At 44.2% G+C, this 13418-nt stretch overlaps 1 protein-coding gene across 1 annotated transcript in view; it reads right to left on the bottom strand.

The window, feature by feature from the left end:
- LOC149440925 (interleukin-13 receptor subunit alpha-1-like) overlaps positions 1-13418 on the bottom strand; it is a 109079-nt gene that overhangs the window by 70168 nt on the left and 25493 nt on the right. The window lies entirely within an intron of this gene.

Raw genomic sequence — 13418 nt, 5'->3', positions numbered from 1 at the left:
GCTTCAGAAATACTCTCTGATGGTTCCCATGACTCCCCTATTATTAATATTAAGTATTATATTTGGCTGCACAAGCAAGATCCCAGGCATCCTTTAGATAAAGCTGAGCTCCAGGCAATCCACAATATACAGCTGAAATACATACACCAATCAGCCATAACTTTGTGACCACTGACAGGTTAAGTGAATAACATTTATTATCTGGTTACAATGGCATTTAAAATCATGGTATATATTAGGCAGCAGGTAAACATGTTCTCCCTGAGGTTGATGTGTAAACAGCAGAAAAAATGGGCATTGCATTTTTTTGTGTATGTGGCTGCATAGCCGCAGACTGGTTAGGGTGCCCATGCTGACCTGTGTCCATAGTCAAAGGGCCTACGATGGGCACATAAGCATCCGAACTGGACCACATAGCAATAGAAGAAGGTGGTCTGGTCTGATGAATCATGTCTTCTTTTATATCATGTGGATGCTCAGGTGTGTGTGCGTCACTTACCTGGGGAAAAGATGGTACCAGGATGCAGTTTGAGAAGAAGTTAAGCCAGGTGGAGGCATTGTGATGCTTTGGGCAGTGTACTGCTGAGAAACCTTGGTCCTGCCATTCATGTGGATGTTACTTGGCACATACCACCTACCTAAACATTGCTGCTCACCAAGTACAATCCTCCATGGAAACAGTATTCCCTGATGGCAGTGGCCTCTTTCAGCAGGATAATGTGCCCTGCACACTGCAAAAATGGTTCAGGACAGGTTAGAGGAACACAACGAGTTTGAGGTGTTGATTGAGCTCCAAATTCTCCAGAACTTCGTTCAATCGAGAATCTGTGAGATCTGCTGGAAAACAAGTTTGATTCATGGAGGTTCCACCTCACAATTTACAAGACTTAAAGGATCTGCTACTGATGGTTTGGTGCCAGATACCACAGCATACCTTCAGAGGTCTAGTGGCATCCATGCTGCGACAGATCAGGGCTGTAGTGGAGGCAAAATAGAGACCCACTTAATATTAGCTGAATGGTCAAAAAGCTATGAAAATCGGTGTATATGAGTTTTACTTGCCAAATTATTTGCATTTCTGTTCATCCAGTCCTGAGATTTACACAGCTCTGAATAAGGAAAGAACAAACAGAGAGCGCACAGGCCTAGTGCATTACCATAAAATATGTTAAATAAAGTAGGTGTTGTACTCACAAACGACAAGTCAAGGCACGTCATAAAAGAACAGCTTGGTCAACACAGCGCTTAGTAAGAGTCCGCCGTTTCCTCCTCAGTGGCTCTGAGAAAACGGCAAGTCCTCGAAACGTGTCAGCCTATTGGATGTTTACACTCCCTATTGCGGAGCAAAATGGAGAACCGCGGCTCCCCGTGTGCATGAATGTGACACCTCCCCCCTCAGGTGGTTGCATGGGAGGGAACTACAATTTCCCTCCTGACGCATCCGACCTCTGCCCAGAGGTTCACCTTGGGTTGACAGGTTGCCATTGCACTGCAGGAGAACCAGGTTCCTTCTGTTGTGCCGACCAAGTGACTGGTCATGGGGGAGCACCAGTCGGCTGTGACTATCCGGATATCGTGGCGACTGCCAGGGTGCCCACCTGTTCACAAAACACTTCTGCTCAGGGGTGTCATCTGCTAACATATTGAGATGTAGCTTTTTGTCGAGGTAGAGAATGAGCTTTCCCTCTCCCATCTCCTTCCTCTGAACCAGGACTACATCTGACCCGAAGGTAGTGGCGCCTGTATGTACCGGAACCGGACAGGCGAATTCTGGAACTCGCTGCCTGGATGGGTCCACAGGTACCTTCATCCAAGATTACCAGTCCTCTTTACCTGCTAGCATCCAGGACACCAGTTCCGTCAGTTTCCGGTCTGCTAAGTCAGTCACGGGTCCAGCTGAGCCATGATAGTTGCACCCATGCACCTTACCGTAGCCGGCTGCGCCCAAGACTGACGAAACCTGCTTCTTGGCCTGGGGAGTCAGCCAGGCCATAACTGCCTCAGTCTCCCCATTCCCAGACCTCTGGGGGTCTCTTCCTACCGGCGGTTCCCAAAACTGAACCACTGACATGCATCTCTGGCAGTTACCATTCTCGACTGTCAGACTAGGCATGGGCAGTTTGTCCCTGACTAGTGACAGGGGCCCGAGTTGCTCTTCCCAGACAGGGCCAAACACCGCAAGGCCCCTAAAGTGGGCAACTGCACCCAGTCCCATTCCACAGTATAGGCCATTCCTGACCCCTGGGAAGGTGGTTGGTGCATTCTCAACCCCAATTAGCTTTCCCGGGAATTCAGGCAAGCCACAGGTGAAGGCTGACTCATCCTGAGCTTCCTGGGTTAGAGATGGTGGCCCAGACCCTCTGCTTAGGTCCATGATGGTTATACAGTGGGCCCCTTCCGGATGCTTCACTACCTCATGGCTCCTGGGCATGGGGTAGGCCACAACCACAGGGATGGCGCTCAGTTTTCCAAGGTCCTCACAAAGTCTGGTCATCTGATCCTGTTTGGGGACTGAGACTACCGGGGAGTCCCAGACTCTAGCTGACCCCTGGATTCCTGACGGCGCCATTCCCTCTGTCTCTTTGGCCTGTTCAGTCTGCACCTCCTGTGAGATGAGGTTGGCTGAAGGCATAGGGGAAAGATACACCCTGCCGTCCACCTCATGAACAGCACAGTGAGCTCTCCCCAGGTTTTCCTGAACTCTGACACCATCTCTCATAGGCCTTGCCAGCAGCTTCTGTACCTGAATGGAAAGGAGAAGTGATTGGAGCTGAAGGCCGCAGCCCCCTCTCGGAGATCCGCTGATCAACTCCAATGAGGCCCCTCGCACTTCCAATCCAGGTGTGCTGTCACTGCCTAGGACACATGTTTTTCTGCCTGGTGACACACCAGGACAGGTCAGATCATATGACATGCTTTCAGTCTCACTGTCAGGCCTTTGTTTACCCTTCTCATCAGGGTAGCTCACAGCTATCTGGCTGCTGAGGTCCATGTGTGAATTGCTTTCCAGTGCTGCCTTACACGTGGAACTACAAGTCCCAGCCGGCTGTCCAGTACCATGCCCGGACAATGGCTGTGCGCTTATCAAGGGAGAATCCTCAGGGCCTGGGCAAGGAACAGGCCTATCCAGACCATCCCTTTGCTCAGCCCCCAGAGATTGTACCTCTGCCCCCTTCACAGCACTGTGGATGACCCCCAACAATGAAAATGCGTCATTTTTATCATCATGACCATCATCATCATTAGCATTACCAACATTATCATCAACGTAATTGACATTATCAATATCAGCATCATCGTCATCATTATCCTCATCGTTATTGACATTACCAATATCAGCATCATCGTCATCACTATCATCATCATTATCAACAGTTACATTTATAATATCAATGACACATGAGTTCAATATCTCCCCATGCAAGGGGATTTCTTCTCATTCTCCAGCTAATGAAGAATCTTTATCTTTAAGAATCTAATGAAGAAGCCACCCCACTCCATTCCCAACCCCCTCCCTCTGTCCATCCACAGGTTGCCCAGACATTACCCAGACATCTGCACACAGTACCTTAGCATGTCCAGAGAATTCCAGGGGGGCCTTCTGGGTATTCTCGGCAGGAGTGTAATAGGACACAAGAGTACCCAAATCGGCACCCAACAAAACAGGTGTGGGAATTTCATCCGAGACCCCCACCTCCCTCATCCCCCTTCTTGCACCCCAATCGATGAATACCTTTGCACAGGGTATGCATGAACGGGTCCCCCCAACTCCTGTGAGGGTAAGGAACTTTCCTGGGATGAGGTTCCTTGGCTTAATCACCTCTGGCCAGATCAAGGTGGCTTCTGCTCCGGTGTCCCGGAAACCAGTTACAGACCGGTTGCCCACAGTGAATGGCTGCAAGTTGGCGGGGGTTACCCGCATCTTCCTGCGGACAAACAGCACGGAAGAAGAGTTGCTGGCCGGCTGGCCAGATGATGTCATCTTCTTCTGCTCAGGACACTGCGTCCTAAGATGTCCCACAGGTGAAACATCTGCAGTTGTCAGTCAGGAATGGCTTGGCCCCAGGTGCTGCAGGTGTTGGTTGAGGAGGATCTTGACTCACCGGCGTAGGAGGGGTTGCTATGGATGATTTCCCTCCTTTCCATCCATTTGGGGGAGCCTTACGAGGGTCAGACACCCGCGTGTGAACAAAGGTATCTGCCAAATCGGCTGCAGCTTTAGCAGAGGCTGGTTCTCTTTCTAAGACAAACTTTCTGACGTCTGCCGGGCAGATATGCAGGAGTTGATCTTGTATCATGAGATCTTCTAAAGACTCGTAGGAATCAGCTTTCAGTCCTTTAGTCCACTGTCGGAATGTGGTGCGTAAACGACTCGCCACATCCGTGTAAGAGTCCCCAGGTCCCCTTTTCAAGGACCTGAACCGCTTGCGGTACACTTCCGGGGTCATCTGGTACTTCCGGATGATGGCATATTTTAAAGCTTCATAATCGTCGTCCTGCCCCTCTGGCAATTCAAAAAACACATCCAGGGCCTTGCCTCGTAGCCTTGGTGTCAGGTACCGAGCCCATTGAGTTGGGGGCACATGGTACTGACGGCACGTTTTTTCAAATGACAGTAAATACGTGTCAATGTCACTATCCTTTTTCATCACTGGAAACTTGGCTGCTGTGCCCACGGCCAGAGTTGTGTCCCTGTGCTCTAGGGACCTGGGGTTCTGCACCTGTCGCTGTGGTTGGAGCCTCACCATCTCCAGCTCGTGCCGACGATCAGCTTCCCTCTGCACCGCCTCGCTCTCAGCCCGGCGTTCCACAGCTTCTCTGTCAGCCTGGCGTTCCACAGCTTCTCTGTCAGCCTGGCATTCCGCAGCCTCTCTGTCAGCCTGGCATTCTGCAGCCTCTCTGTCAGCCAGGTGTTCTACAGCTTCTCTGTCAGCCGCTGCTTGGCGTTCCATGAACCGCAGGTATGCCTCAGGATCTGCCTCCTTCCTGCATCTGAGGAGAGCCTCTGCTGGTTATAGGCACTCCGGTGCTGGCCCGCTCAGGCGGTGGTGTGAAGATAATATTTGATGATACTCCAGTGTCAGTCTCTGTATGCCTCTCCGGCAAGGACGTCTCTGAGCCACTGGGATCGGATGTAGTGGGAACCCCATCATGGTCAAGTTCCCCCGAGTTCTGATCTGCTCGGATATCATACTCCAGTAGGTCTGGAGTGAATCAAATCTTCACGATTTTTGCGACCGACGTCCATTCCTCGTGAGGTACATTCTGCCCTCAAATCACCTTTTGCTCATTTTCTCGTATTCTGCTTCACCAGGCATAATTGCAAGCAAAGATAGAATAGAAAGTAGAAAAAGGAAGGAGCTGTTGCTATATGTCTCCCTCTCTCTCTCTCTCTCTCTCTCTCTCTCTCTCTATCTATCTATATATATAGATAGATATATATATACAACAAATAGGCACTGCTTGTTTCTAAGGACTGTTTCTGGAAAGGTTACAATCCTTCAGTGCAGAGCCAATTTTTTAACACTGCACTGAAGCTCTTAATGCAACTATCCCACATACGCTGACAACCAATATGTGACGGCATGGCGTCAGACCCCTGATCTTCTCACCAAACTCGTGACCGAAGGACTAGCCAATCTAACACCGCAATGTCATGTGTGTAACAATGCCATGCCCAGCTGCACCCTGCACAGCGATTTTCCAGCTAATTGGACCACAATCGACATACCTGCAGCCTGGGAGCGTTTGCTACTGGGTCAGGTTAATTCCGCAATTAACCCTTCACACTGCCACCACCTCCTTTTTGTATAGAGAAAGAGGAAACTCAGCAATACACTAGGATGATTGGTTAATCGTCGGTATACCTCTATCTCCACAGACAGGTTATACAGAGGGTTAAACACTCATAGTAGCGCTCTTCAGCGGCAGGGATTTGTAAGTCACATTAAAGGGCTATAGAAACAGTTCAACACTTTCAGAAAGTAAGATTTATTACTAAAAGGGCAAAAGGGTGCAGCAGAAATATTTACAGAAAAAAGATGTGACATATATATATATATATATATATATATATATATATATATATACATATATATACACAGAGCACAACAGCACATCAAACAGATAACACAAGTTTAGGTAAATAAGTACTTGCCAAATAGATGCCTGGGGTTAAGCAGTTTCAAGTCTGATGAGCTAAAAAGGGATTTCTGTGTCTGGACTGCTAGTTTCGTTGGTTCATTGCAGGAGACTCTGCTTCTCTCACTCTGTGAGATGTTAAACGCAGAGGGTCCTCACTTCTCTGTCTACACACACAAGATAACAGCCTCTTTTTCCTACTCAAAATCAAAGAGGTGTCTCTTACAACAGAACCCAATTGCCTTATTTAGTCAAAGGATTGTTAGGCAGGAGCTCAGCATCATAGACTGATTGCATTCCTGAGGGAGGGGAAAGGAGGGGATAACATTAAGACATCTTAACACAGTGAGGACTGTGCCTGGCTCTTGTATGCACGATTGCTACACCCCCCCCCCCTCAGGTGATGGCATATGAGTTTAAGAGAAATACCAAAATGCAGACATTTGGAGCAAAATGGAGAACTGAGCCTCTCCTTGTGTGCATGATTGTGACAAAGTTGACTGCACAAACAAAATAAACCAATGGTAAATGAGTCCTCTAGTCTACCTGAGATTTCATTTTTCCAGCAATGAGGAAGATCAACAAGTTGGAGAGAAAATTAAACTAGTCACTAAATTTCTGTGTGCTCAGCTGAACCAAAATTAACATCCTTGGACATTTTGGACAATGGCAGTATCTCTCTATTATTCACTGAAATGAAGTACAATGGGAAAAATTTCTCTATATTCCAATGTTATGAGGACAACATAATTCAAACATCATGAATTATATTATCACAAAAGCAATTATATTATGAATGCTAACTCTAAAAATATGTGGACACTTCAATTTATATCGATGCACTCAAGACTCAATTAAAGCTCATTTATTTTGGGGTAAAAAGGTCTAAAAAGTAACACCACTGTTTTCATATACAGTATATCACACTATACGAAAAGATGTGATTATGATACAAAATGTATTTTTTAAAACGGGTTAGTTCATAATATTCCATATGTTTGTTTATTTGTAATCAGTAGTGCTAGAAATATATGTGTGCGTTATAATGTCACCATATTCAAATAGTTTAAAGAGTGCAAATGATCTTGAAGTTAATTGCTGTCTAAAATTCAACTCTGTATAGAAGAAAATTTAAATTTTATTGCTGCTACCATAATTTAGGTAATCACCAGACCCTCCAATGTGTCCTATATATTTTATATAAACTGACATAATTGTAGCTGTGTAGGAAAAGATACATTTATTCTATAAGGGTTAATCACCAGTGTTAGAAATATATGTGTGTGTTATATACTGCAACTCCCTCCTCACTGGCCTGCCTCGCCGCTGGCTATCCCCGCTTCAGTCGATCCTGAATACGGCTGCCAGACTCATTCACCTTTCCAACCGCTCTGTTTCTGCCACCCCCCTCTGCCAATCCCTCCACTGGCTTCCGATTGCGCAACGGATCAAATTCAAAATCCTAACACTGACGTACAAAGCTGTCCACCATACTGCCCCGAACTACATCACTGACCTAATATCCAAGTACCGCCCAGCACGCACACTCCGCTCCTCACAAGACCTCCTTCTCTCTAGTTCCCTGGTCTCCTCCTCCCATGCCCGCCTCCAGGACTTCTCCAGGGTGTCACCCATCCTCTGGAACTCCCTGCCCCAACCCATCAGATTATCACCTACTCTCCTCTCCTTTAGGCGCACCCTGAAAACCCATCTCTTCAGGGAAGCCTACCCCATCCCCTGCTAACTTGCTGACCTCCTCCACTCTTCCTACCACTCCATCCCCCACAGCTATCTCCTCCTGTACCACTATCCCCTCCCTCCTAGATTGTAAGCTCGAAAGAGCAGGGCCCTCAATGTTTTGCATTGTATTGGTATTGTTCTGTCACATGTTCTGTCCCCCTTTGTAATGTACAGCGCTGAGCGAACTATTGGCGCTTTATAAATACCGTATAATAATAATAATAACGTAACCATATTCAAATAATAGCTTTAAGGGTGCAAATCATGTTGATGTATTTTAATTGCAATATCTGAAATTCAACTCTGTGTAGAAAAAAATGTTCATCTAATTGCTGCTACCATAAATTAGAAAAATCACCAGACCCTCCAAGGCATCCTATATATTTTAGATAAACTGACATAATTGTAGCTGTGTAGATAAAGATACATTTACTCTATAAGGGTTAATCACCAGAAAATTAATTTCCCAGATAAACTCAGAGTAGATATTTCTGGTCCTAGGTTGCCTACTGATGGCCAAGTGATCTAATGCGTAGGTCAACACAGGGTTGATGATTATACTGACTCACCAATCAGAGAGAGATTGCACCTTCTGGACCAGGTCAAGAGTGTATTATTTGCAACAGGATAAAATAGCAAGTCAGGTAGACAGGAAGGAGACTAATCAACACACATCATCAGATGTGACCATCAAGAGAGGATACACGCCCATCATCTGGACCAGGGGTGTCAAACTAGCAGCCCTCCAGCTGTTGCGAAACTACAAGTCCCATCATGCCTCTGACTTTGGGAATCATGCTTGTAGCTGTCAGTCTTACAATGCCTCATGGGACTTGTAGTTTGGCAACAGCTGAAGGGTCGACAGTTTGACACCCGTGATCTAGAGAGACTCATCATCTGAGGAATATCATTTTGATCTAATCAAACCACGTCATCTAGATCACATACTTCACTGAAGCCAGGGCACTCTGCTTAAACCTAAGTATTTTGGGAAAAATAGCTTTTTGGGGAAGACAAACTTCACCCATTAATCAGCAGCCATCTTTGGGTCTGGTCATCAGCCATCTAAACGACTACCTAGTACCCTTGGAGGGTAACTATTATATATATTTTCTTAGTGATTTTTTCTTGCTTAAATTAATAGGCCAATTGAAACAGCCTTACTGTACTATTCTTCTCATGATCACATAACTGATTTTTTATTTTTATCTTCACCCCAAGGTAGAGCAATAAAAGGTAGAATCATACTGTATAATGATCATACACCATGATCACAGGGCAATGAACCAAAATTCAGACTCAAACCTGTCTCATAAAAGCTTGTGTTCTCAGCTGCATTGATGAATGCAAGAACACAACAAATACTATTGCTGTCTTTGTTCCCAATTCAAAACATTGCATTGATGTGTGCTAGGGAAAAATTTACACATGCTGCATTTTTGCAGTGCAAAGTAGCACATAGAATTAAGTAGAATTAAAAAAAAAAAAAAAAATTTTCAAGCTCAACATTTTTTCTACTTCCAGGAGTTAGACTTTAAGCATATTTCTCAGAAGCTTTAACACATCATGGAAAGTTTGACTGCAGCATAACTGATATTTATAACTTAAGAATTCTTGTTTTTCAGCATACCTTTTAGCATACCTTACCTGACTTTCCTAAGCAAACATGTAATTGCCAGGTTCATGGACAGGGAGTTTTTACAACACTTTTTTTCAACACTGTCCTGCAGTAGCATTATAGAATTGGTTGCCATTAATCAATTTGACTGGGCCATTTGGAAAAGATTACCAGCTATCTACTTTTTTAAAGGGAAGCATGGATACCGTTATACTGTGTCCTGTAGTGACGTAAAGGTCAGCGGAAGCCATCTTGAATCACAGCGGAGGATCAGAAGATCGACACTCCCAGAAGTGTTGGTTTTTGTTTGGTTTAAGCTGAAAACCCTCTTCTAATCCTATTATTACAGAGTTTCTCCAACCTTGGAGATAATCACCACCATTCCCAAAGCTAATCCACACTTATACCATTATCATGTATTGTTATTAGCTGCCCTGTGTTGATATTGGAGTTGCAGGCAGGGTGATTTTTCCCAATCTTACCCAGTAACTGCTCTTAGGCAGGAGTTTTAGTGTAAAAACTAGTTTTCCCTTAAAATGGACTGAAAAAAGCTTTCATGAGTGTCGTCTTTAGATGAATCATCTGTATAAATCAACACATACTAATATCTAAGGAATATTTACACAAGTGAAAGATTTCACACAGTGGCCATTCAGACCTTTTTTTTCTGGGATTTTTCTAAACATTTTAAATAGCTATTAATAATTACAAAACATACACATTTACATTAAAACAAACATGTCGGGATTGAAGAGGTCATTTCTATTGCTCAATTGTAAGCCAAAGGCTCAGAGCTACAGTGGAATTCTGGGCTAGCAGCAAAAATACTATTTATTTTTACCAAGCTGGACTGTAAACACCTTAAAGCGGAACTTCACCCAAAAGGGGAAGTTCTACTGTTCCTCCCCTCCTTCAGATTTGGCATATCATTTTTTTGGGGGGTAGTGGGTACATGCTCCCCCACTTTCGGTGAGATCGCCACAGCGATCTGAGCAGACGTTCAGCCCCCTTCTCCCGCCACAGCCTTCTGAGATATGTCAAATGTTCCAGAAAGCTGTAGGACCAATCAGATAGCTAGCGTATGCACAGTGATTAGCAGGCTAGGAAGCAGCAAGCTGTCACAGCTGGCTGCCCACAGTTAGTATTCCGAAGCTGGCCGGGTGAGGACACCGCTGGATCCTGGGATAGGTGAATGTATAATTATTACAGTTTTTGTAGCTGCTGATTTTTACTTTAATACAGGACTGAAGAACCTCTTTAAATGGTTGTTTGAGGAGAGGGACGTGCCTATGATAAAGCAGTAAGAGTGAGGATGACTAATAAAATACCTATGTTTAGTTTCATTTCCTCGATTAAAACACCTCTTGACCCCTTTAGCAAATACAGATTTTATAGACAAATAAGAATGGGCCTGCCATGTTTGAGCTTTGTTTAATATCTGTTTCTGATAAGACATCAAAACATCTTACACCGAGTTCCAAATTATTATGCAAATTCTATTTAAGTGTCACAAAGAGTAAATATTTTGTTTTTCAGTTTAACTCATGGATGGCATTGTGTGTTAGGGCTCTTTTGATCACTGAAAACAATCTCGGACACCTGTGATAATCAGATTGCCGGTGAGCCCAATTTAAGGAAAAACTACTAAAGGAGGGTGTTCCACATTATTAAGCAGAGCACCATTTTCAAGCAATATGGGGAAGAAAAAGGATCTCTCTGCTGCCGAAAAGAGTGAAATAGTTCAATGCCTTGGACGAGGTATGAAACATTAGATATTTCACGAAAACTTAAGCGTGATCATCGCACTATTAAGAGATTTGCGGCTAATTCAGAGCACAGACAGGTTCGTGCAGATAAAGGCACATTGAGGAAGATTTCTGCCAGATCCATGCATCAGATCAAGACAGCAGCTGCTAAAATACCATTACATAGCAGCAAACAGATATTTAAAGCTGCTGGTGCCTCTGGAGTCCCACGGACATCAAGGTGTAGAGTCCTCCAGAGTCTTGCAACTGTGCATAAACCTTCTATTCGGCCACCACTAAGCAATGCTCACAAGCAGAAACACTTGCATTGGGCAGAAAAATACATGAAGACTAATTTTCAAACAGTCCTGTTCACTGATGAGTGCCGTGCAACCCTAGATGGTCCAGATGGATAGAGTAGTGGATGGTTGGTGGACGGCCACCCTGTTCCAACAAGGCTGTGACGTCAGCAAGGAGGTGGTGGAGTCATGTTTTGGACCGGAATCATGGGAACAGAGCTGGTCGGCCCCTTTAGGGTCCCCGAAGGTGTAAAGATGACCTCTGCAAAGTATTTTTTTAGTTTATGACTGATCACTTTCTTCCCTGGTACAGAAGGAAGAACTATGCTTTCCGTAATAAAATCATCTTCATGCATGACAATGCACCATCTCATGCTGCAAAGAATACTTCTGCATCAATGGCTGCTATGGGGATAAAAGGAGAGAAAGTCATGGTGTGGCCTCCATCCTCCCCTGACCTCAATCCTATTGAGAACCTTTGGAGCATCCTCAAGCAAAAGATCTATGAGGGTGGGAGGCAGTTTACATCCAAACAGCAGCTCTGGGAGGCTAATCTAACATCTTGCAAACAAGTTCAAGCAGAAACTGTCCAAAAATTCACAAGTTCAATGGATGCAAGACTTGTGAAGCTGCTATCAAATAAGGGCTCCTATGTTACAATGTAACATGACCTGTTAAAATGTTTAAAAAGTTAAAATGTTGTTAAAAGTTTGACTGAAATCGCTTTTGATTTCAGTAAATATGCTGCAAACACAACAAATGACAATTTTCAGTTCTTTACAACCTATAAAGTGTTTTGAAACTTACTGTGCGTAATAATTTGGAGCCGAGCATTGTAAGTTTTTTATGTTTAAAAAAAATATGGTTATCATTAGGAGGTTTGTTCAATTAAATTTGAATTGTACTCTTAATAGTTGATAACATGAGAATTATGCTGACTGTTATTTACATCAATTATTTAGGTAAATGAGAAAAATATAATTTGCATAATAATTTGGAACACGGTGTAAATAGATTTTCTACCTTAAAGTGACTGTTACTTAAAAATGGTATAGCCTTCAAAAATCGCAAATATGTGTCTCAATCTACCCAATTTCTGAATGTCCAATTGTGCTGATTGGGGAAAGCTTCCGCACTTCCTAGCGATTGCTCACCTCCTCCCACTGTTTGCTTGCTCTTTACACTTGCCAGCAGCCTAATGTGTTTTTTTGCTTTTTTTATGACTCAGGCTCACAACACACATTAAGATCTAACTGTACAATCTCTGTTCGAATTACCAACAAGTATATAGTGCAAGGGTCTAGATCAGGGGTCTCCAAACTTTCCAAACAAAAAGTCAGTTTAATGTCCTTCAGATTTTAAGAGGGCCAGATTGGGACATCTTTGGTGTCATTGGGAGGAATTGTGCCTCATTGCTGGTGTCATTGAGATGAATTGTACCACATCATTGGTGTCAAAGGGCCCCATTGTTTGTGTCATTGGGAGAAATTGTGTCCTATACTTTGTGTCAATCGGAGGAATTGTGCCCCATTGTTGGTATCATTGGATGAAATAGTGCCCCAGAGCCAGATAAAAGCAAGTGGAGGGTTGCATCTGGCCCCTGGGCCACAGTTTGGAGATGACTGGTCTAGATAATTGTGTACAGATTGATTTAATATTTTAGGTAGGTCCTTATAGTACATCATTTAAGAACAACTAAAGTTGATTTACAGAGATTGGTCAGACTGGAATGTATGGGAAGTCTTAGGTCCCTTTCACTCAGGAGATCAAAACAGGTCCACCTGTCAGTTTTTCAGGTGGACCTAAGCAGATGGTACCTGAGGGTACCTCCAATCCAATCCAATCTACTAAAAAAAATGGAAAGGGATCTGTCGC

The sequence above is a fragment of the Staurois parvus genome, unplaced genomic scaffold (genome assembly GCF_062004578.1).
Source record: "Staurois parvus isolate SC_StPar_1 unplaced genomic scaffold, SC_StPar_1.0 ptg001045l, whole genome shotgun sequence".
Lineage (NCBI taxonomy): Eukaryota > Metazoa > Chordata > Amphibia > Anura > Ranidae > Staurois > Staurois parvus.
Note: the sequence above shows the minus strand (reverse complement) of the source record. Positions and strands in the feature narration are given on the sequence as shown.